We start from the raw sequence: 26,864 nt of genomic DNA, 5'->3' as shown, positions 1-26,864 counted from the left end.
GAGTTGGACACAACTGAAGCGACTTAGCAGCAGCAGCAGGATGTAATAAATTCGTTCAGAGATATCCTTCTCTTCTGTCGTAGAGACTGGCTGGTCTTTGGCAGCCCTGGTAGATTTTGGAGAGACGATATAGCAAAGCATATAAGAACCTAGAATGAGGCTGCCAAATATGAAATGTAGACCTGCTGGCTATTAAGTATATGACTTTACATAAGTTATTTGTGCTTAAATTTCCCATCCATTGTCCATAAGACAAGAACAGTAATATCAGTAACCTCAGAGGGATGTTGAAATAATTAAATATACTAACATGTGTAAAGAATTAGAGCGATGCCCAGCACATAGTAAGTGCTAAAAAAAAAAGTTACACTTACTATTAATGATAATTAGATCCAACTGTTGAAGAAGCAGCGAACCATGAAAATTAACCAATTTATTAGCCTTCATGAGCACTGCTCCACAGGCACAATGGAAACGTCATTGACTTAGACATTACTTTTGGCTGTGCTCTCTTGGGCTCACTGCCTTACCTCTGTAAGATCCAGTTTCTTATCTGTACAATGGAGTAATAATATCTACCTCACAGCATTGGTATGAGGACTAAATCACATCCCATACAGGAAATACTGTGCCTGATACATAATGGCCAATGGATCTCATTTCCCTTCCCTTCTCCTGCTCAGCCAAACTGAGTTGACTAGGGAAAGAATGCAACACTTTTGAGTCAGAATTTTCAAAATGAGAAGGAAATTTATCTAATTATTAATCCAACGCATATTTATTAAGAACTACAGTGTGCCAGCCCTTATGCTAGTCACTTGAGGTGCTTGAGAATGGTTCCTGCTCTCTTAGAGTTTGCAATGTGCTGGGAATAGATAGCCTCAGTAGACAAGAAATCCTCACTTTGACATTCAAGGTATGGAAGGAAACATTGCTGATTGTCATCTCATAAAAGAGAAGACCAGGGAAGTTTTTGTTTGAGAAGGGAGATGTCTTTGGATTCCTCTGTCTCCTTGAATTGGACTGCCAAACCCTATCAGAGCACAGCACCTGACCTGGGGCTTCACTCTCCATGGAGAAAATAGAAATCTAGAAGAACTGCATGTCACTGATTAGGTTAATTTCAATGCCCCATCTGTCTCCATGGCTCAAGATCCTCAGTTGGAGTTCCAGAAGCCTTCAGAACTTAAGACCAAATATTCATTCTCACTAAGAGCTTACTGGCTGATTTAGCAGAAATTTGTAAAGGTGGCTACATGCCAAAGTTCTCTGTGGAGTTTCAGAATCACAAAATTCTTCCCTGTGGAGCTGAAAGTTTAACTTCAACAAAGCCATCTCAAACCAAATGAGGAGTTTATAGGAAGAAAAATTCATCTGTAAATTGGAGGGCTATGTTCATGTGGAAAAGTATGAGCCTGGAATTGGATGGACCTGGAATCAGGAGGGGAGAATAGTTAGAGATATAGACTCTGGAATTGGAAATGCCTTGTTTCCATTATCTTAAGAGCTGTATGTCTTGTAAGATGTTACTCAACCATCCTGTGCCTCAGTTTCTTGAACTGAAATGTGGGGATATTAACATTAACAACTTCATTAGGTTGTTGGGAGGACAAAGTAAATCTAATTAAGATCCACTTGAAATTGACTAGGGGAGAAGAAGGAGAAGCTGGATAGTGCAAGTAGGGAGGATGCTACAGTAGGGTGCTACAGGGGAAAGCCACATGTTTATTGAGCATCTGGTATGTATTACATTCTTTGCTGTGTGCCAATGAAAGAGGAGATACAGGGTAAAAATATTAATTGAGCATCTGAGTACCAGGCACCTTCTGCACGTTATTTAATTAAATCCAAACAACATCCTTAAATGTGGTAACTTATATGGTCTAAAGTTTGCAGATGAGCAAACAGAGACTACAAAAGCTTAAACAGACAATAAATGACAGAGCTAAAACTCTAAACGCCCAGCTCAGTTCAGTTCAGTTCAGTCGCTCAGTCATGTCCGACTCTTTGCGACCCCATGAACTGTAGCACGCCTGGCCTCCCTGTCCTTCACCAACTCTTGGAGTCCACCCAGACCCATGTCCATTGTATCAGTGATGCCATCCAAGCATCTCATCCTCTGTCACCCCCTTCTCCTCCTGCCCTCAATCTTTCCCAGCATCAGGGTCTTTTCAAATGAGTCAGCTTTCCGCATCAGGTGGCCAAAGTATTGGAGTTTCAGCTTCAACATCAGTCCCTCCAATGAACACCCAGAACTGATCTCCTTTAGGATGGACTGGTTGGATCTCCTTGCAGTCCAAGTGACTCTCAAGAGTCTTCTCCAACACCACAGTTCAAAAGCATCAATTCTTCGGTGCTCAGCTTTCTTTATAGTCCAACTGTCACATCCATACATGACCACTGGAAAAACCATAGCCTTGACTAGTTGGACATTTGTTGACAAAGTAATGTCTCTGCTTTTTAATATGCTCTCTAGGTTGGTCATAACTTTCCTTCCAAGGAGTAAGTGTCTTTTAATTTCATGGCTGCAATCACCATCTGCAGTGATTTTGGAGCCCCAAAAAATAAAGTCAGCCACTGTTTCCCCATCTATTTGCCATGAAGTGATAGGACTGGATGCCATGATCTTAGTTTTCTGAACCGTGAGCTTTACACCATTTTAAACTAAATGCCCAACTTATTCCTAAAATACATACTCTGCCCACTCTCCAAAAGATGAACAAATCTAAATCTTTCTTCCAAGGAGCTCACAGTCTAGTGCAGTAAAAAACAAAACCAGCCTACTGTAGTTATGTAGATGGCATGAATTTCATAGTTACAGACTCTACTGTATAAATGGAACTGTATTGTCTTATATCTGAGTTCACCTTAGTTCATAAATCTCAGACTCTACCAAGGGAAGAAATTTAAGGTAACAACATCATTTCTACCATTTTTTCCCTCAACTCTTTTGGATAAAGATTCCGTCAGTTCAGGATTTTTTTGTTCCCCCTTAATTGAAAGGAGGTGTAAATGTCAAGAACTCTGATAGTCTCTGGTACTTTTATTTTGGGTCTGTGGCTCTTCCCTGATCTTGCTCACCATTGTTGAGAAATTCACCCATTACTGTACCCACTGCTCCTCTGCTTATCCCCATGCTTCCATCATGGTTCACACCCCATCTTCCAGCTTTATGACACTCACATGAATGCCTTTTTCTCATTAGGCTTTTCAACTTGCTATAGTTCTTTGGGGAAATGCCAGGTTCAACACATAAGATAGTTGATGATTGGGAGTATAAACTATCAGCTCCTAAGCTGTGACTCTATGCTTCACTTGAAACACAGAGAACTCTCTAGATGCCTGCATCCATCAAAGAATTATTTTACTGTCCTGTCACATTTAATGAATGGCATGAAAGTTCTCTTTTACATCTCAGTCTGCCCCATAGAAAGTCTTCAGGATAAGGATTATGAATGTCTAGCATGAAACTGAGTGAGTGTCACATGATGAATGCTCAGTCAATTGTCTATTTTAAAACAATGTATAAATGAATTCACAAATACTGAACAAATACTTAAAAACCAAAAGTAACTTCTCCTGGGTACATATTAGTGATATATTTAGAGTTCTTCTTTGATAATCTTATTTTCAGTCATCTCAAATGAGAACATTGAGGCTAAGTTAAGGAAAACAGATAGAAAATAATAACTGGGAAGATTAATTGGGGAAAGAAACACAGAGATCAATATTGAGCACTAATTATGTTTGAGATCCAATGTCAAGTCACCTGCACTGATTTCTTTGAGGAAGCTTTGCCTGTGCTGGTCAAGTTATGATTTTTAAAATATAGCCAGCAATTTTTCATTCTTAGTTCAGAGAAAGTGATTTTGGACTTCTTTTTAAATGCCTTTTACTAAAACTCAAGGGACAACATCATGACAAACTATCTCACTTAGGGAAGGATACAGATTTTCCAAAATATAGGTGGTAATCTAATTCTGGATAAAATCTAGCTAAAACCTGGCTCTGATGTGAATACTTCCAAACTACTATACTTTAAGTCAAAATCACGAAATCCTGAAACCCAAAGGTTTTATTTCTGGGTGGATTTTCTCTGGTGAATTGTGACTCTGGGAGGAAAAGTTGTCAGAGTTAACATGAACAACCATGCTTGAATGCTAAGCAATGACCAAATAGAATATTCAAGAAAAAGAAGAAGGAAATAATGTTTCTCTGGTCCCTATTAATAACTGGGCATCTGAAGCCATCTCACCCTTAAACAACTGTATAAGATGGGCTAATTACAATGTTGTAGTGATTTTTGCCATACATTGACATGAAGCAGCCACAGGTGTACATGTGTCCCCCCGTCCTGAACCTCCCCACCTCTCTCCCCATCCCATCCCTCTGGTTTGTCCCAGAGCACGGGCTTTGAGGGCCCTGCTTTGTGCATTGAACTTGTACTGGTCATAAGATGGGTATTATTATACTTATTTTGCTGCTGCTGCTAAGTCACTTCAGTTGTGTCCGACTCTGTGTGACTCCATAGAGGGCAGCCTACTAGGCTTCCCAGACCCTGGGATTCTCCAGGCAAGAACACTGGAGTGGGTTGCCTTTTCCTTCTCCAATGCATGAAAGTGAAAAGTGAAGAGTGAAATTGAAGTCGCTCAGTCGTGTCCGATTCTTAGCGACCCCATGGACTGCAGCCCACCAGGCTCCTCCGTCCATGAGATTTTCCAGGCAAGAGTACTGAAGTGGGGTGCCATTGCCTACTCATTTTACACATAGGGAAAATAAGGGTCAGAGAGTTGAGAAAATTTGCTCAGTAAGTGGCAAAGTTTTGTACCTGAGGTCACTGTGTGGAGGGCTAAGACATGCTAAGAGTCATGGCAGGGGCTGAGGGCCTAATTTGGAAAGGCCAGTTGGACACTAAGCACAGGCAGAAATATGGCCAAAGCAGAGCTCAAGATCCAGAATCAGAATTTACGTACAGATGAAGCCTGATGAGAGGATTCAAGCTAAGTACAAGATAAAAGGGAGAATCCAGACTTCACCAGCTTGGAATACGATGCACCGGGACTTAGAACAGTCCATAGTGTATCTGCTGCACTGAGTATTAATTGCAGGGAAGAAACTAAAGAGCTCAGAAACTGGAATGAGACTGCCTAGATAGGAAATGTGAACCCACTGCCTATTAGATAAATGACTATAAATAAGTTGTTTGTGCTCAAATTTTCCATCCTCCATTCATAAGATAGGAACAGTAATATCACCAACCTCAACAGGGAAGTTGAAATAATTAAATGTATAAATACATGCAAAACATTAGAACAATACCTGGCACACAGTAAGTGCTAAGCAAGTGTTGCATGCCTTGTATGAAAGCTGCTTTCTTGACATAAACAAGTAAGGCAGGTAGGTGGATGAGGCTAGGGTCTACAAATGACCCTCCTCTTAGGAGGCCTCATACCTCTGTGGGTGACACAAAAATGAGTTTGATGATATATAGTAGTAGCTTTGGCATTAGAGATGTTAATTTAGATAAAAGCTTGTCTCCAAGTTAGGAAACAGAAATTTGGAAGTCAGGGGCAGGGCAAGGCCCATGAATTAGCTTAATGAGGGTGATGAGGAGGAGTTAGGTCAGTGATATTTAAGTCAGTGAACTTCTGACCTGGACGTGAAAGGTTCAGGGTTGTTCAATGATACTGGAGTATGGGATGTAATTTACCTATCAGGTAACTGACAAAAGAGGACATTTTTATCCTGTTGAAAATTACCTGGATTTTGAAGGTATATAAAAAGCCTGTAAAAGCCAATAACTTACTCTTTCTCCAGGGTTGGAGTCTGAATCAAATGAGTGAGCCATTTCCGTGTGAATTAGTTATAATTTGGTAGAGAGTGTTACGATATGGATCATTCACTATAGAGACAGGGGTACAGTGAAGACTAGGTTATAGGTCCAGATGCAGAAAGGAGTGCTCTCCTCACCCTTCATTTATGATGTTGAGGAGCCTTTCATTTGAGAATTACCTAGTTTTTATAAAAGACTAAACTCTTCCATTTTGCCAGGATCTGCTCCCGGGTTTTTCCTTTTGAGAAGTGAGATGGTACTACCTTTTCCTATGTCCAATAAAATACAGGAAACGCATCCACACGGCCATTTTTAAGACTCTAACACATTAGCCCACAACAGGCTTGCCTGGTACCTCCTACAGTTAGTGATGTTAGCATAAGCCTTCCTTTAATGGTGGCAAAGCTATCACCCAAAGAACATACCTTGCCCTTGGGATAAGTTTTTCAATTTTCTATGAAACATCCAACTTACAATCCAGTTTCTTCCTGATCCCCAGGCTGGGGTGTTGATATTAGTTTGACTGGAGATGTGGTGTTCTCCTCAGGTGGCGTTTGCAACCGCTGTACTGCCTTATTGAATACCAGGCAGAGCCGCAAGTCTCTGCTCTGATTCTTTACACATCTACCACCAGCATCAGGTTTTATTAACAGGGGAGACAGCTTCTAATGAAATATAGCCCTTAACTTCCTTTTATATTTGGTAATATCCTGAACACTTTATCCAAATGAAGCATAAAGCACTTACAACTGTGTTTTGCCATTGCACTGACCGAGGAATATATTCATTTGCAGTAACATGGGATTCAATGGAGTGGAAAATAAGCTCTGAAAATTGCTCTTGCCACGAAATTGTATCAATAAATAGGAAAAGCCCATTTAGATTTCACTGACCAATCTCCCCCCTGTGACAGAAATTAATTTGGCCAAGTGGTGTGTATTGAAGATAAGAAGCCAGAGGTACCAGAGGCTGGGTGAGCCATGTGTCAAGACCTGTCTGGCGCAGCTAACCCATTTGACTGCTCACAGGGCCAATGGAGGGTGGCTTTGTGGATGTTTGTTGGGGGCAATGAGTGGGAGACAGGTGAAGGAGGAGGAGAAGGGCTGGAAGTAGTCCCCTGAGGGTCATTGACCCTGCTCTTCCTAAAGTATCTCTGAGTCTGCTGAAAACTTTCCCCAAAGGAGTCCAGCCCAAGCTAAGAAAATGAAAAGTAGTACAAAATGAATATTGAACTTCTTTGAGTCAGTATGGCTTCTGGCTGTTAATTTCAATACACCATATTCTCATAATAAAATCCTAGCAGACACATTGGAAAATAAACACATGGTTGATCTGAAGCTTATCCATGTGGAGATGAATAAAACATCAAGTTCAGGTGTGAAGTAGTCAATTATGATGTTAAAATTTGTGGAAAATACAAAGACTTGTGATAGATGATATGGAAATAAAGTTAAACCAAGAGTCAGAACTGACAGTTTGTGCCTGATTTTAAACAAGCCATATAATCTCAGGAACTCAGTCACCATATTTGGAAAATGGGCTTAATAAGGATGCTTGCCTATCAGGGTTGCAATCAAGAGAAGTTGTATATGTGAAACTATGGTAATTGTAATGATCTGAAAATATTTTAGATCATCCACATTGATTTTGAACATTAATCCTGATGGTCAATTGTACTTTTTAGAACTACTTCTTTGTGCCACTAGAAGCAGATTTGTGATGAAAGATGAAGCACATGGGAATCTAAGGAGCTGGATTTGAGTACGGTACTGCCTCTCTTGCTGTAACACAGTGAGCCCTCAAGCAACTAACTTACCATCTCATTTTTCATATCTGCAAAATGAGATGGCTATATGGATAATCTTTCAAATTCTTTCCAGCACCAAATTATATATGTCTTAGATCAAAGAGGTATAATGGAAACCCAGAGAGTAAACTAGGAATAAAACAGCACATGTTGTAATTTCTAAAACAAACAAAATACCACAGCTCTCATAGTTTGATGTTAAAGGACAAGATCATGGGGGAGATTTTGGAACTGTTTTTAGACATCTGTACTCTCTAGGGTAAACTTGAACTAAAATCACATTACTTGGACTACCATCTGAAACTTTCAGATTTCTCTTTTTCCCTCTCTTTTGAATCTTCTGTTCAATGTCAGTGAAGCCTGATAGAGATTACTATCTCTAAACTTCTCTCCTTTCCAGGTACCCACTGAGATTCTTACGTTTTGGCAAAGATGTAAAAACTATGTTTTCATGTGCCCAGTGCCACCCTTGTTGAAGCTAGCTGTATTACTTCCTCTCCTTGCCAGGAGAGCTGCCTTGGGGACCCTCCTCTTACTCTGTATGTGCAGAAAAACACACAGGAGAGCATTCCCGGGCTCTTGCTTGCTAACTAAATCCCCCTAGCCCCACACCCCTGTCCTCTAAATGCTTGTCAAGGAACCCGAACAAGTGATAACTCTAAGTGGCTCCAAGTATAGCAGAACAAGGCTGTCTTCTCCCTCTGAATACTCTTGCCAGACTCTTGCCCCTTCCACCCTGCAGGGTTTCCACTGCTCTCATCAGTCAGAGTCTAGCAGATGATCACACAGAATTGTAGCAGGTGGAACATAGAGGAAAACATTAACTTGTAGTCTGTGTCCCTTTAGCAACGTGGGTGAAGAGAGTCTGTGTTCCATGGCTCCACTTGCCAGTTTCTACTCCTGGGGAAAGTGAACTCCTCCATCAAACTTTAAGAAGATCTATCAGTGCAGAGTCAATAGTGCTTAGCACAAAATGGTAGTCAGGTTTGAGGCTCCAACCTCAGCTTCCTTGGTTAAGTCACCCACGGTATCTATAGCAGCAAGCCAGTTTTCTTTTGAATTACTGAATTAAATATATAAAAACATTCTCTTTGCAAAAGCCCAAATAATACAGGCAAACTAAAGCCTATTTGGGCTTCCCAGATGGCACAGTGGTAAAGAATCTGCCTGCCAGTGCAAGAGATGCAAGAGAGGCCCGTTCAATCCCTAGGTCAGGAAGATCCCCTGGAGTCAGGAATGGCAACCCATTCCAGAATTCTTGCCTGGAAAATTCCACGGACAGAGGAGCCTGATGGGCTACTCTACAGTTCATAGTGTCACGAAGAATCAGCCATGACTCAAGCACACATACAAAGCCCATCTACCACAGCTTATCATGCCGTGTTCCTACCCAGAGAAAAACTGTCAATTATTTTTTACAAAATGTAGCTGTATGTTATAGGATGATAGGTGGGCATGCAGCTGAGGAGTCACTGGGAACCTCCCTGTGGTTTTTTAAGAAGCAATAGAACTGACCAGGTTACCACCACCCTGTAAGTCCCTCCTCAATATTTATAAGAAAAGAAGTGGGATTGTGATTTGTTAGTTTAGAGAGGGTGCTGTGGGTTTCCCGTCCATCTCTGTGGGAAATAGAGGAGGTACTTTGGCCTAATCCTCAAGTCAAAGGAGGAAAGCTCCAAGAAAACCACTTTTATATTTTGAGGATGTCTACAAGAAGAGGAAACTGACTTCTAATTTCCTGATTGGACATCTGCTCAGGGAGTGGACTTGTTGATCTTCACTCAGCACCTGTTGGGGAAAGGTGAAAATATATTGATAGAGAGGGCAAAGTGGACATGGAGGTTTCTATGCCTGAAGTGGACATGGAGGAAGGGGGCTTAAATGCTCTCGTTGCTGCTCTGACTGAAGCAGCTGACTTCCACGAGAGGAGACTCTGTCAATAGGAGAGTGTGGTTTGGACCACTTGGAAGGTGGGTCAGTAGAGGTCAAGCCAGAGCTTTTCATGTTTTTCAGGAAGACTTCTTCCTAATGCCTGTCAGCTCAGTGGCTTCAGAGGCCAGACTGTGTCAACCAAGAACATATTTCAAAGACACAGCAACTTCAGCTCCACCTCTCTACTCCAGTACACTGGAGCTGAAAGAGAGACCTAGAAGAGACAGAAGAAGAAAAAAAAGAACAGACCAGGCATTCTCCTCACTCTAAGTTCCCCAGACAGGGTCAGGCTGAATGAGGTAGAAGGAAAGATGTGAGACTGATGATTTAAAATGGGAAACAAGTTCATTTGTATCATTTTTTTAAAATTCTGCACATAAGCAGATATCATAAAATATTTTTCTTTCTCTGACTTACTTTATTCAGTGTAACAATCTTGAAGTTCGTCCATGTTGCACAGATGGCAGTATTTCATTCTTTTTAATGGTTGAATAATATTCTATTGTATATATGTACCACATCTTCTTTATCCATTCCTCTGTCAACGGATATTTAGATTGCTTCTATGTCTTGGCTATTGCAAACAACGCTGCAACGAACATTAGGGTACATATATCCTCTATAATCATATTTTTCTCTGGGTATATACCCAGGAGTGGGATTGCAAGATCATATGATAACTTTAGTTTTAGTTTTTAAGGAAACTGCATACCGTTCTCCACAGTGGTTGTACCAATTTACATTCCTACCAACAGTATAGGAGGGTTCCCTTCTCTCCACACCCTTTCCAGCATTTATTGTTTATGAATTTTTTGATGATGCCCTTTCTGACTGGTGTGCAGTGATATCTCACTGCAGTTTTGATTTGCATTTCTCTAATAATTAATGATGTCGAGCATCTTTCATGTGCTTCTTAACCATCTGTATGTCTTCTTTGGAGAAATGTCTGTTTAGGTATTCTGCCCATTAAAAAAACATGCTAGGTATACTCAGGAATATAAATCTTAAAAGATACACTCAACTTCAAAGGTTTACAAACTGTTCAATAAATAATCTCTATTTGGAGGGTCAGAATTGCTAATTAAATTGTTTGAATATTAAAAAATTAATAAACTGGGATACAGGTATAGGACTAAACTGAAGTATTAATATGTGAAAGTGATCAAAAAGCTGTGAGTTCTGTGCTGCATATCATTAAGGGTTTGAACACAGAGATTCAATGTCATTAAAGATAGCTATTGAAAAAAATAAAGCAATTCCATATTTGTATCCCAATGAACTGAACTCTTCAATAAACCAGGTAGGTGCAGAAGGATCTTGGGTTATTTTTAACATTAATAATACCATAATGTATATATCATACTGTAACTTGCTTTTTCTCATTGGGCAATATGTCTCCAAGATCTTCATATGTTAATACACTTGTATTTTGTTGTAATTTATAACTGCTGCATAGACTTCCACAGTCTGGTGTTCCTAGAGTTTGTTTAGCCATTCTGTGGTTGATGGGTTTTCAGCTGTCATGAAATAGCCTGATGATTAGCCCAGTTAGACTGTGAGAGACAGCAAAGTTTGACACAGATCTCTAAAGTAGGACCATGCCTTCTGAACCACCTAAGGACATGCCCATAATTTCTGAATCCCTGGTCCTCTCTAAGGCTAGGTTTTAAGGACATGAAGATTGGGGAAAGTGAGAACAGGTTCCCTAGGGGGAGTACTGTCTTCTTCAACTTCCTAGTTATTGTTCTTCAAAACTCTGTTTTAATGAGGTAGAGCAAGGCCAGTTATTTCAGGTCAAAACTTTTTTTTCTCACCTAAGAACTGAAGTGAATTCATTCCTTCTTCCAAATTTTGGTTCTGTGGCAATTAACCACTAATGTTAGAAAAGTATTCCTAAAATCTTGAAATAGAGATTTACTGCAAACTCAAGGATTTATTAAAACAAATTTGCTTACAGTTAGATATAATATTTAGATATAATATTTCATGTGCATTTGTCAAATACATATATTTTAACCTCTAATTTATGTTTTCAAAGTAATACATCTTCATAACAGGAGGGTATTTTTCTGGTGATACTTTGCCTCATTGCCATAATTACTGAATAGGTATAAGGGTATCCAAATAACTACATGCAATATTAAACATACATATTAAAAATTCTGAGTTCAGAATACATTAATGATTTCACATTCTGTAGGCCTTTGGTCATCATGGTCAAATATCTATAAATATATCTTAAAATTTAGTGAGCTCCTTCTCCTAAGAATTTTTGAATATAGATTCCAGGTGGTACAGCATTATAGTTCGACATCTATATACACCACAAGTCTAGTTGTAAGCCATCACCATACAGTTGACTTCCTTCACTCTCACCTCCCCCAACCCCCTTCTAACTAACAGATTCATATCTGTTCTCTGAGTTTGATTTTGTTTTATTTTGTCTTGGCTTTTTTTTTAGACTCCACATATGAGTGAAATTATACAGTATCTGTCTTTTTCCATCTGACATATATCACTTGGTATGTTTCTTTAGATTCTCTGCCCATTTTAAATTATGTTTGTCTGTGTTATTGAGTTCTTTATATTTTTGGATATTAACTCCTTATTGGATATGTGATTTGTAAATGTGTTCTCTCAGTTAGTAGGCCGGAGTCAGTTCCACAGAAGTCACCACTTACATTTTCTCATAGAAATTTTATGGTTTCAGGTCTTACATTCAAGTCTTTAATATACTGTGAGTTAATTTTTGTAAAAGGTATATGATACACATGATCTCTGCCAAAAGGCCAGGAAGCGATGCATATGGTTTAAGATTATAGCCTAGTTTCATTCTTTTGCATTTTTCCCATTGTCCAGTTTTCCCAGGACAGTTTATTGAAGGGATATGCTTTTCTGAATTGCATTATATTCCTTTTCATAATTATCTGCATTTGTGTGAGTTTATTTTGGGGATGTCAGTTCTATTCTATTTATCTCTGTGTGATTTTGGGCCAGTACCATACTTCTTGATTACTATACTTTTGTAGTATAATTTGAAATAAAGGATCATGTTACCTCCAGCTTTGATATTCTTTCTCAAGTTTGTTTTGGCTATTCAGGATCTTTTGTGATTTAATACAAAATTTAGAATTATTTGTTCTAGTTCTGTGAAATAGGCCATCAGGATTTTGGTAGACATTGCATTGACTCTGTAGATTGCTTTGGGTAGTATGGCCATTTTAATTATTTTAATTCCTCCAATCCATTAACAAGTTATTATTAACAATATTTTTTTGTTTCATTAACAATATTTTTCTTTAATTTTTTTTATCAGAAACTTTTAGTTTTCAGTGTACAAGTCTTTCACCTCCTTTATCAAAATTCACTGCTGGGTATATTATGCTTTTTGATACAATTGTAAATGGGATTGTTTTTTCACTGTGCATTATTTATGTATGGAAATACCATAGATTTATGTCTGTTGATTTTATATCCTATAACTTTACAGAATTCATTGATTGATTCTAACAGTTTTTGATGGAGTCTTAAGGGTTGTTTATACACAGTATCATGTCATCTGTGAATAATGATGGTTTTACTTCTTTGTCTCCAATTTGGGTGCCTTTATTTTTCTTGCCTAATTTTACTGGAATTTCTAATGCCAAATTGATTAAGTGTGATGAGAGTGGGTATCCTTATCTTCTTCCTGATGTTAGAGGAAAAGTTTTTAGCCTTTCACCATTGAATATGATGTTGGCTGTGTGTTTTTTACACATGGTCTTAATAATGTTGAGGTAGGTTTTATCAATACTAACTGTGTTGAGAATTTTTATCATAAATAAAAGTTGAATTTTGTCAAATGCTTTTTCTGCTTCTTTAACACATTAATGACCAGGGGAATTTTGCAGAAACTAATGCCTGTGGGTAGCAGTTTATTATCTAAGTGAATATTTAAATGTCTCCAATTAATAGCATTTCGTTAACAAAAGACATAATACATCTCTGGTCATTGATGTGTTAAGATGATCGTATGATTTTTTCCTTCATTTTGTTAATATGATGTATTATGTTGATTGATTTGTGGATGTTGAACCATCCTTGCATCCTTGGGATAAATCCTGCTTGATTGTGGTGTATGATCCTTTTAAAGTATTATTGGATTTGGTGTGCTAATATTTTGTTGAGAATTTTTGCATCTATGTTGATCAAGGATAATAGCCTGCATTTTTACTTTTTGTAGTGTCTTTGTCTGGTTTTGGTACAAGGGTAATAGTGCTCCAAAAATAGGTTTGGTAGGTTTCTCTTCTCAAGTTTTTAAAAAGAGATTTTGAAAATAGAAATTAAATCTTCTTTGAATATTTTGTAGAAACCTTAAGTGAAAACATCTGGTCCTGGGTTTTTGTATTTTGGGAAATTTTTATTACTGTTTCAATGTCCTTACTAGTAATCAGTCTATTCAGATTTCTTCATGATTTTAGTCTTAGAAGATGGTATGTTTTCCATAAACTTAGCCATTTATTTAATGTCCAGTGTATTGGCATATAATTTTGTATTAGTCTCTTATGATCATTTATAATTTTTGTGGTATCAGTTGTAACTTCTCTTTCATCCCTGATTTTATTCAAGTTCTTTCTCTCTTTCCCTTGATGAGTTTGGCTAAAGGTTTATCAGTTTCATTTTTCTTTTCAAAAAACAGTTCTTAGATCATTGATCTTTGATAAGTCTCTTTTATTTATGCTCTGATCTTTAAAATTTCCTTAATTCTACTAATTTGGGGCTTTTATTTCTAGATTCTTTAGATGTAAGGTTAGATTGCTTACTTAGGATTTTTCTTATTTCTTGAAGTAGACAGTATTGCTGTAAATTTATTTCTTAGATTTTAGCATGTAATATTTCTGTTATCATTTGTCTGTAGTGTTTTTTTTTTTTAATTTCTCTTTTGGCTTTTCAGATGGCCCATTGATGTTCAGTAACATGTTGTTTAATCTCCATTTTTTTCTTGATTGATTTCTAATTTCATAGCATATGATTGGAGAAAGTGCTTGATATGATTTTAGTCTTCTTGGACTTAACTTAAGTGATCTATTCTGGAAAATGTTCCTTGGGCACTGCAGAAGAATATATTATACTGCCTTTGAATGAAATGTTCTACATAGATCTTTTAAGTCTATCTGATCTGATGTTTCATTTATAGCCAATGTTTCCTTATTGACTTTCTGTCTAGAATGATATATCCATTGTTATATGGGATATTAAAGTCCCTTACTATTATTGTATTGCTTTCAATATTTTCCTTTAAGTCTATTAATATTTGCTTTATATATCTTGATGATCCTCTGTTGGGTGCATATACATATATAAATGTTGTATCATTTGCTGAATTGACCCATTTCTCTTTGTATTTTATTACAGTCTTCTTTTTAAAGTCTATTTAATCTGATATGAATATTGCTTCTCCAACTTTCTTTTCATTCCATTTGCTAATGGAATATCTTTTTCCATCCCTTCATTTTCAATTTGTTTTTTCTTCTGAAGTAATTCTCTTACAGGCTGCATATAGATGGATCTTAGTTTTTTACATCTGTTTGGCCACTCTATGTCTTTTGACTGGTGAATTTAGTCTAGTCAGTTTTAAAGGAATTCCTGGTAGTTATTCAGGCTTTCCTGATAGCCCAGTTGGTAAAGAATCTGCCTGCAATGCAGGAGACTTGGATTTGATCCCTGGGTTGGGAAGATCCCCTGGAGAAGGGAAAGGCTACTCACTCCAGTATTCTGGCCTGGAGAATTCCATGGACTGTATAGTCCATGGGGTCACAAAGAGTTGGACTCCACTGAGCCACTTTCACTTTCATGTACTTATTTGGGTTTCCCTGGTGGCTCAGCAGTAAGGAATCCTCTTGCCAATGCAGCAGACACAGGTTCAGCCCCTGTGTTGGGAAGATCCCCTGGAAAAGGAAATGCAACCTACTCCTGTATCCTTGCCTGGGTAATCACATGGACAGAGGGGCCTGGTAAGTTACAGGTCATGGGGTTGCACACGTACTTATTCACATTTTATTAATTATGTTTGTAGTTCCTCTCTGTTTCTTTCATTTCTTTCTTACTTTCCTTGTGCTTTGGTGGTTTTCTTTAGTTTTATGCTTAGATTTCTTTCTTATTTTCTTTTGTATATTCACTATAAATCTTTTCTTTTTGGTTACTGTGAAGTTCACATATGATATCCTATGTAAGTAGTAGCCTGTTTTAAGTTTGTTGAAACTTAAATTTGAACATTTTCCAAAGCTTTATCTTTTTACTCCCCACCATGTTTTATGTTTTTGATAATACATTTTGCATCTTTTTCTTTTATACATCCCTTAAATGATTACTGTAAATTATTTTGTTATTTCTACTACTTTTATCTTTTAGCCAACTTGATGGACATGAGTTTGAGTAAACTCTGGGAGTTGGTAATGGACAGGGAAGCCTGGTGTGCTGCAGTCCATGGGGTCGCAAAGAGTCAGACACGACTGAGCAACTGAACTGAACTGATATTTTAGCCATTATGCTTGCTTTATAAATTATTGGCCCACTACCCTTATTATATATTTATCTCTTCCAGAGAGATTTTTGTTTTTGTATTATTGATTAGTGCCATTTCTTTTCAGCTTAAAAATGTCTCATTAGTATTTCTAGTAGGGCTGATTTAGTGGTGATAAACTCCCTTAATTTTTTCTCTCTTGGAAACTCTTGATCTCTCCTTAAATTCTGAATGATAACCTTGTTTGATAGAGAAATCTTGGTTGGAAGCTTTTTTTTTTCCTTTTGGCACTCTGAATATATCATGCCACTCCCTTCTGGCCTGTAAAGTTTCTGATGAAAATCTGCTAGTAGCCGTATGGCATTTCCCTTGTACATAACAAGTTGTTTTTCTTTTGCTGCTTTTAGGATCTTCTTTTTCCTTAACTTTTACCATTTTAATTTTTATATGCTTTGGTGTGTCTATTTGAATGCTTCTCTGGGTTTCCTGGACCTGGATGTTTGTTCCCCTCCCTGAATTAGGAATGTTTTCAGCCATTATTGTTTCAAATAATTTTTCTGGCCATTTCCTTCTTCTCCTTCTGACACTCCTATTATGTGAATGTTATTCCACCTGATGTTGTCCCAAAGGTCCTATAATTTTTCTTCACTTTTTGAAAATTGAAAAAAAAAAATGCTGCTCTGCTGGGATGAGTTCCATTGTTTTGTCTTCTAGCTTACTGATTCATTCTTGTACCTCACTGTATCTGCAATTGAACCCCTCTAATGTGCTTTTCAGTTTAGTTATAACTTCTGTTTGGTACTTATTTTCTATCTGTTGAAGTGCACGCTGTGTTCAACCATTCTTCTCCTGAGTTCAGTGAGCATCTTTATGACCATGACTTTGAACCCTTTATCAGAGGGATTGTTTATCTCCATTTTGGTCAGTTCTTTTTTGAGGTTTTTTAAATTTTTTTTCTCTTCCTTTGATTGGAATATATTCCTCTGTGTCCTCATTTTGCTTAATTCTCTGTGTTTTTTCTATGTATTAGGTATATCAGTCATCTCCCAGTCTTGAAAGAGTGGCCTGACCTGTGGGGCTCAGAAGCTCAACCCTGCTTGTCCATCTTGTCCTCTTATTGTTATGGGGCTGCAGATATCATGGAGCACTAGCTGGCCCACACCAGCTATGGGGCCCAGCAGCTGCTGCCACAGCGTGCTGGAGGGAAGAGCTCTTAGTAGGGTGCCCCCACTGGCATAATAGGTTAAACGAAGACTTCCAAAATGGCTCCTGTTAGTGGCAATATTAACAAGGTAGCCTGAACGTACATAATGGCTCTCACCAGTGACCCATTCCTGGGGAGTGACCCAGCTGGCTCCTGCTTCTTTGGCAGACACTTCAAAATTAGTAAGTGGGTCACATTCATCTATGGTTCACGTGCTTTTCAAACTGGTGTTTTTGCACTGGTTTGGGTTTGAATGAGTCTGCTTGTGAACCCTTGAAGAGTGGGTTTTCTGTTCCCTGCAGTTCTATAATTTTCCTGGGCATATTTTCTGTTGGTTTTCAAAGTCATATGTTCTAGGGGCTCATCTATCCAACAAAGGATCAAAAGGTTGAGGTGTTTGATGTTGGACTCATCTCTCACTCCTTTGTGGATCACTGCAGCTGGGGTGTGGGCTTTTCCTTAGCAAGCCCATGTCTCTGCCTCTCCTACCCATCTCAATGTTGCCCTTCACCCTTTGTTGTGGAGGCTCTGTTGATCCAGTTTTCATTCCCCTCCTGAGGGGATTAATCTATATATAGTTTTAGATTTGTTGTCTCTGTGGGAGGAGGTAAACTCAGGATCTTACTACACTGTCATCTTGAACCTTCTTTCTAGGAATTTTCTATTTTTTTGGCCTTTGCAACCTACCTCATGAAACTTTAGAATGAGTGCATCACACTATTCACCCAATAGATTTTTCTTAGAAATATCTCTTCTTTGTTTTCCCCTAAGAGAAGAAAAATATGACATAATCCTTTTCTCATCTATGAATGGGGCATTTTTGTAAAAATACAATTTGAGCATTTGTATTGATTTTCTGATTGTCTCTTGTATTTGGTTCTTAGTGTTAAATTTTTAGCAACAAATACATTATTGTTATTATTATGTACCAACCCAGGTTGCCTGATGGAGTGATTGTGTTCCTAGTCACTGTTAGAAAGAATGGCTGCTTCAGATATTTTCTCCTGATTTATAATTGTATTCTAAGCTCCATTTGCAGGTGTCAGTCAAGTGGCCACTATATATTTTACAGATAATATAATATCTGTATTTTATATATATATATATATATATATATATATATATATATATATATATATAATCTGTATATATCTCCTTTCTCCCGAAAACTTGGCTCTCAGATGAACCAACTGCCAGTGGCTTTTAGCACTTTTTTCCTTTAAGGAAAAAGTAAAAACAAATCACTTAGTATATTTGGAAAATCTTCTGTTGGAAGGATTTATAGAACCACGGGACCATAAGGGAAACTAAGCCCATAGAGTCCATTCCCCTGCCCCAGGCAGGTCAGCAGTTGGTATCCCAAGTATACTGACCCTCCTCTTCTTATCGCTTTTCAGAATAAGAGATTGTATTTCTCACTCTGGATGATCCATTCTAATATTTAATAATCCTCAATGTAGGCTATTTCTCTTTTAGCCTCTCTAAGAGATAGAGTTGGAAACTATCGGTTTCTTGTCTGTATGTATCTACAGTACTTGGCTGAGACTTGGCATTGGTAGGTGAGGTAATTTGCTACATTTGAAGACATTATCTTTCTTTAACACAGTTTGTGTTTTTATCATTTGTGTGGTTTTCTTCGATGCTTTCTCCAAGTGCTCAGGGTCAGATCCAGAAAAGCTACCCGTGTCGTGTTGCTGTGGGCATATAGTGGGCCAAATGCTAAGAGGACCCTCAAGATTTCCTAACAATAGACGTGTGTGGAAAAGACAGATGGCTTCCTTTGTATCTGATAGATTCCCACTGACTGAACATCTGCGAGAGGAATGAAAGGTATTTACTTTGAGATCCCATTTGTATCAGTAGGAAATCAAATGTAAGCCTTTGAACAGTTTCCAGAAGTAAAGGCGGAAGGCTTTGCAAGTCTGTTGCTTCATTCCCCCTTCTAACCACCATTTCCCTCACTGCTTGACATTAAGCAGAGCTTGCTCTATTGTCTCATCTTTTGTGATGATACCAGCCACCTAAAGCTAGTTAGCCACAGGACACAGGTCAAACCAATAGAACATTCTGGCAGGGTCACATGGCCTACATCCTGGAGATGTATACCACAGTACAGAGTGACTTTTCCTTTTTTTTTTAACCTCTCACCTTCATCTGTTCATCACAGGGAAGCAATTCTGGGATTGATATATGGTAAGAGAGTCCTGGGAGAAGGAAATGGCAACCCTCTCCAGTACTCTTGCCTGGAAAATACCATGGACGGAGGAGCCTGGTGGGCTGCCGTCAATGGGGTCGACAGAGTCAGACATGACTGAAGCGACTTAGCAGCAGCAGCAGCAAGACAGTCCCAGATGGCCCAGTAGTAAAGAATGTACATGCCAGTGCAAGAGATGCAAGAGACACAGTTTCCATCCCTGGGTCGGAAAGATCCCCTGGAGTAGGAAATGGCAACCCACTCCAGTATTCTTGCCTGGAAAATTCCATGGACAGAAAAGCCTGGTGGGCTACAGTTTGTGGATCTCAAGGATTTAGACATGACTGAGTACACACAAGGGATTATGCATAGATTTTGTTGATAACTCAGATTATTTTTCATAATGAAAATATACATAGAATTAGGGATGCTTTTACCCTCTAGATTTCTTCCCAATATCGAGGTAACAGGGTACAGGAATAGTAACTTGAAGTTTCTCAGAAAGCACAGACTAAAAACGAGTTGAAAAGTTTTTGAAGAAATCTCACATAGTCTACAAAAGATAAGAATTCTTAAATTAAGCATATTCTTATTGAGCCTTTGTTATGGCACTGTGTTATGTGCCACACAAGATGTGGTAGCTATCTTCAATAACTTACTTAGCCTAGTCAAAGAAGACCCTTACAGTAAGTGATATTAAGTAATAACAGTTATTGCAAATCAGGTGTGCCTACATTTAGTCTTGAAAAATTAGTGAAATCCAGTTAGGTAAAAGAGAAGAGGAGGGGCAAGAGAAGGCGGTAAGAAAAAGAATAGCTTCTGCAAGGAACCACAAATTATCCAGGATGGTGGAATATATACTACAAGGAGGAGAGATGATAAGATGTCAGGATGGATAGGCATGATGGGTGGGGAACAGTTTACAAAGCATTTAGGAGTTAACCTGAAGACAATAATAAATCATTGCTGGCAAAGGCATAATCATATTTGTGGTTTAATAGTCATTTGTGTGGGTGGGAGGAGAGAGGTTTGAAGAAGAATAAATTGATGGAGACAAAGTTGGAGTCAGGGAAACCATTAGAAAAATTGTTGAAATAATTGATGAGATAGACTTAAACTAAGGTAGTATCATTTATGATGGAAAGAGTTTTATTGGAGATGGAATGTGAACCATAATTCCGAGGAAGAACAAATAGAATTTCATTGATTGACTATGGCAGTTGAGGGAGAAGAACCTCCAAATTTTGGTTTCAGAAGAGAAGACACTGAATTTAGTTTTCACTTTATGAATTGTACAGTGTCTATGGGATATCCAAGTGGCAATGGCCAGTGAGTCTGGAGCTTTCTTTGATGGTCCTCAGTATATATCTATAAATGAAGTCATAACAGTAGGTGAAATTACAAAGGAATTTTACACTGCACTTGCCTTACCCTAGAGCACACCTATCCTGGTATTGATTATGGTGTTCTACGTCTTCAGGATCACTTTTTTCTTGGACATTAGTGAGCAAATCCTTCCATTGTTTCTGCTTTCTGAACTCTATGAACTCTCACCTTCTATTATTACAATCTCATCAATATTTCATGATCCATTCTAGTTTTCATGAGGATATGGACAAATGTCATCTTCTTTGTGGCATAAATAAATGTCTTAATTTGGGTATTAGCCATGCTCATACATCAAAGTAAAATGAGATTAAAGAAAAGCCCTTCTACTGTATGTTGATGCTTCTGAGGTAGCTTCATCAGTGACAGTTCCTTGCCTTGTTACTAGATGTGGAGGCGGTTGTTTTACTTGTAATTCTATTCCTTGACTACAAGAACTAGAATCTGAAAACCTTTGTCACTGTTGTTTTCCGCAGAATAGTCTATATATCTATTCATCCCTGACCGTGAGTTGTGAGTGTTTATAGAAATGGGGGTGGGGAAGAGGAGGGGCTTTCAGAACTTGATTTTCTAAGGCCTGACAAAAGAGTAAATATTTTTAGATTAAAAAAAAAAAACCAACAATTTAGAGCAGCAACTAAATGCATCTCAGTGTTCTGATGATTTGAATGTTCTAAATGAGGAAGCACTGGAGCAGCATCTGTGCTTGTCTCCTTGCCACATCTCTGATTCCCTTTGAGTCCCTGGGAAGTAAGATGACTCTGAGCACCAATTGCTCACAAATTTCTTCTTCTCTTCTGAAATAAATCTGTGCTAGCAAGTCTCCTAATATGCAGATGCTGCTCTGTTGAGTCAAAGAACATTCTAAGTAGAGGCATTTGCATTCTGATGACGAGTTTCTGCACTTTTAAAATGAGACTCTTGAGGAGTCAGGTATGTTTCCTGAATCTATTAGAATAGATGGAATAGATTCCATGCCCATTTTTCTGCTATTTTATTTGTTCTGGGGTTAAGACCCTATTGGAGATGTATGGCTCTATATAAAAAGATGAGCTTTGCCACAAATATCTAGATGATTATACCAGTTCTCTGCTTTCTTTGACTAGTGAAGACAGAGCACAGCTCTCCTTGAACACATGGGGGATGTGGGTATGGGAGGAAGTTGCTGATGTGAACTGGATTCTCATGGTTCACCCTAGCTCATTTGATTTTAGGGGTAAGGCTTCTGTATTAGTAAAAAAAAAAAAAAAAAAAAAAGCTGCCAATTGGAGTTCATGTTGAAGGTTCCAGTACATTGTATTCAGGATAGTTTTTATTTAGATGGTAAAAGAGTCAAAAATTCTAATGAGTCTGATGGACTTATAGAACTTGAGAGAGGTAACCGTCTGGGAGCAGGAGAATGAAGGGTGAAAGAGTAGGTTTGAGGCAGAAATATGGCCATCAGGATGGGCTCTGGAGATGGACCAATCATTTATCATGGCAAGAGGGTCATGCAAACTATTTTGGAGTTCAGAGTGGTACTGAAAACAGAAATTTGAAAAATGTAAAAATTACTCAAAATTGGGTAGGATTTATCTGGTCTGGTACTTACATCAGAACATTTAACTACAAAGATTAAGAAATGACCATCTTTATAACCAATGTGAAGCTAATTCACCCAGAAGCAGCAGCCTGGTATTAATGGTGGCATTGGTGCCAAAGAAGTTGGCAGGCAGCTTTCTGGGTACTGCCATAACCAGGGGTGTTGTTAGCATGTACCTTCATAGACTTTTGCATAAGTTGTAGTAGCAGCAGTTAAGTGCAGTGACCGGAAAACTAAGAGCAGTCTCAATGAATAATTGTCTTTCTTGATGTTATTCCCAGGCTCAACCTGGCAAATTATTTTTTACCTCCATTTATCTACTGTGGTTATATGCACTGTTGTAGCAGGGCATGTTTAGGGTTCTCTCTGTCTCTCTCTTTCTTTCTTTCTCTTTCACATACATCTACAGACCCCTATAGGTCAGATGGCATTGTTTAGAGGCTGTAAGATTTATCTGATGACCCAGAATTTTGCTGATACAGGTCACCACAGAATATAATGTGGCCATTTTAGGATAGATCATGACCATCTAAACAGAAGGCAGGGGTCTGAAACACTTTTGAGCCTGGTGGACCAAGAAAAGTCAACTTAAGTGGCAAGATCAGCTCCATAAACCAGGACAGTTAGGGTACAAAATAATTCTATGGGCTCAAGTCAGAAATGGTAAGAAAACTACTGCAACTCTTTTACCTCTAAACTATACCAAGTTACATTTCATTGTCATGCTCTGGGGCAGCTATTGTTCACTGTCTCCGGTTAGGTCTCTTAAAGTCAGAGCCCAAGTCAGAGATTTGAGTGCACATGATTTATAAGGGGGATGTTCTCAGGAGAAAGGGAGAGAAGGTAGTAAGATAGTGTCAAGGAAAGAGTTAAGCAAACATTTGGGCTCAGCTTGATCCTGTGGGAGCCCTGGAACATAAAATGCACCGTGGAGTTCTACCTTGAAGGGAAGGGATTGCATTTTTGTACACTGATTCCCCCCAGTTCACTTAGCATAGGCGTAGGCATGGCCTAACACCTTGGGCGAAGTGGCTTTTGCCTGGATGTGGGCAATTACCCAGAGAGGATCACTCACAGCTGCAGGCAAAGATTCTCTGTCTATAACACAGGATAGAGGAGTTAGCAGGTAAACAGAAGTGTTGACCCCACCCTGTGTTTTCAGATGAGATAACTGAGACACAAAGTGAGGCTTTTTTAAGAAAATGTTTAATTGGAGTATAATTGCTTTAGAAGGTTGTGTTAGTTTCTGCAAAGTGAATCAGATATATGTATTACATATATCACCTCCCTCTTGAGCCTCGTTCCCAGCTCCCTCCCGCATCCCACCCTCTAAGTCATCACTGAGCGCTGAGCTGAGCTCCTTGCATTATACAGCAGCTTCCCACAAGCTGTCTGTTTTACACATGATGGTGTTTATATGTCAGTGCTGCTCTCTCAATTCAGCTCTTCCACCAGTCAGTGGCAGAGCACAGACGTATATGGAGCTATGAACATAGATTACAGGATAGAGGTTGACTGGTTTTTACCCTCTACTGTTCTGTCTATGCACGTGTCCCTGGGTATATAACTAGTGTGTGCGTGCTCAGTCACGTAGTGTCCTACCATTTGCAACCCCATGGACTGCAGCCCACCAGGTTCCTCTATCCTTGGTATTCTCCAGGCAGGAATACTGGAGAGTGTGGGTTGCCATGCCCTCCTCCAGGGGATCTTCTTGACCCAGGGATTGAACCCAAGTTTCCTGTGTCCCCTGCATCGCAGGCAGATTCTTTACCACTTGAGTCCACCAGAGAAGTAGGTACCAAAAACAGAAATTAAAGCATGGAATGGAATTCCTGGAATCTTGGATGTACCTGAGGTACACACGGAAGCACCAGCATTACTTCAGTTGGTCAAGACGCAGTTCTCCATGAATCTCTTGCATTTCCCTAAGTCTTGTGAGAAGAAGCACTGACTGCCTTTACTCCTAACTATCTTTTCAGTAATGTTGTATAGTCAAAGTCTTGGAAGATGGAGATAGTGTCTCTTTCCCTCTGAGCAGGGGCAGGCATGCTTGCTCTCTATTATATAAGGTTTGGGTTTCCTAAGCTCAGTTTTTCTCTCTGGTAATGTAAAATATTGAGTACATAGATGTCACTTGGCCCAGTATGCATTGCCTGATGAGAACTGGGCTCAGGGAACTGATGCAAAAGTGATATACTCTAGCCACTATTGCTATGAGGAATAAAACCTCCTTTGTTTCTGACCCAGAAGTCTCATGTCTTCTGCCAGTGCCCATGAAACTGTGGCGGGCTAACTTGTTACTTGTTAGCATGCAAGTAGTGTAAAATCTTAGACCTGTCAAGTGATTGACCAATATATTACCACTTCTTGATTAATGAAAGGAGCTTTAACTTTGTGATTGGTAATTTGACTGTCTAGGAAAGCTTTAGAAGTTGCTTTTCCCCCAGAAAAAAGTATTCATGACAGTGCCAAACAATGATATGTCTACAATGTGCCTTTAAAATAATTTGCTCTCACAAGGATGAAGAGCCTCTTCATTAGATTAGTCAATTAAATTAATGTAATTAGATGGATTGCTTAATGGCCCCAGTTCTTCATCCCCTAGATCAGTAAGATGTTAACAGGTGTTCCGCAAGCAGAGTTTTAAAAATGCTTGCATGATTTAGGTTTGCCCTTTTATCTCTGCCATTACCACGAAATAACAAGCCCACTAGTCCTAGGATGTAATCTGAGGCACATGGAGTCGACACTGTCCCAGGCTTACCCAGACGAGGCCAGCTGACCCCTCGCTGTCCAAAAGCATGTGAGAGTACAAGCCAAGGCTAGCCAAACATCTCTGCTAAGGCCATTCTAGATCAATCAACCTACAAACTTGACAGTTAAGTGAATGGCTGTTTTGTTTATCTTATTAATTTGGGGGATAGTTTATTACACAGAAAAAAAAAATTGTCACAGCTTTCCAAATGAATACATTGCTTTCATTTTTTTTTTTTTTTTTTAGTAGACTTGGGGGCGGTGTTGCTCAGAGTTAGCTGTTGCAGCTCCAAACTACACATCTCAACTTTCAAAGCTACATGAACTCTGCTCTCTCTCTATTTGTTTTATATGGACAGACTAGGAGGCTTCCTTCCTTCCCTGCCTCCCTCCTTCCTTCCTCCTTTCTCCCTTCTTGGCCTCCCTTCTTTCCCTCCCTCCCTTCTTTCATTTGTTGGTTAATTTATTAAAGATTAATAAACTAACTTTTAGCAGACAGGTCCTGAGCATACAAAGATGAAAAGCTCATATATATGAGTTTTTTTTGAGGCAGGCAGATTCTTTACCACTGCCCCACCTGGGAAGCCCTTTGAGGACATACACAGAGGAAAATATAAGTAGATATAAGTATTAACAGGATGTGTGCCTGCTGGGAACACAAAGGGCCAGTCAAAAGCCTCTGAGACATGGGCATGGGCAGCTTCACTAAAGAGGCATGGACTCAGGATTGAATAGGGACTGCCACAGTTACCCCTGAGTTCATGCTGGTACAATCAACATGGATTTTCCTACTCAGGAACCTACTCTATGCTATGCACTTTGCTAGGCATGACTTGTATTCAGTTCTTTCAAGGACTTTATCTTTTTAGCTTAATTGCAGTAGCTTGGCATGCCTCCTTTATTTATGGGATAGCTATCTCTGAGATAAGTTGCACTTTAATCTGATGTCAATATTTAAACCTTATTGTGAGTCTTTCAGTTCCTTCCATCCTCCCTTCCTTCCTTCAATTGTTTTTTTTTTTTTTGGAATTGATATGATCTTTATTTTTTTTTTTAATTCTCTTTTCAATTTTATTTTATTTTATTATTATTTTTTTAATTTAATTTTATTTTTAAACTTTACATAATTGTATTAGTTTTGCCAAATATCAAAATGAATCCATCACAGGTATACATGTGCTCCCCATCCTGAACCCTCCTCCCTCCTCCCTCTCCATACCATCCCTCTGGGTCGTCCCAGTGCACTAGCCCCAAGCATCCAGTATCGTGCATTGAACCTGGACTGGCATCTCGTTTCATACATGATATTTTACATGTTTCAATGCCATTCTCCCAAATCTTCCCACCCTCTCCCTCTCCCACAGAGTCCATAAGACTGTTCCATACATCAGTGTCTCTTTTGCTGTCTCGTACACAGGGTTGACAGAAAGGGTCAGACTGGATTATTGCAGGATGCACCCCTACACACACACACACACATACCACACTGGAGAAAGGCAGGGGTCCGGTGACTGATTTGCTGGGTCTAAGTAATCAAAAGGAAGGTCTCCATTATGGACTGGAAAATCTGTTTTTACATCCTTTCCCTTATGAATGTTCAAGGTGCTATAAATACACCATTCTCTGTCTTATCAACTTGGCCCCTATAATCGAGGAAGTAGTCCTCATTC

This window comes from Bos taurus, chromosome 16 (genome assembly GCF_002263795.3).
Source record: "Bos taurus isolate L1 Dominette 01449 registration number 42190680 breed Hereford chromosome 16, ARS-UCD2.0, whole genome shotgun sequence".
In the NCBI taxonomy this organism is placed as follows: Eukaryota; Metazoa; Chordata; class Mammalia; order Artiodactyla; family Bovidae; genus Bos; species Bos taurus.
The sequence above is the reverse complement of the archived record's forward strand: the minus strand, read 5'-3'. Positions refer to the sequence as shown.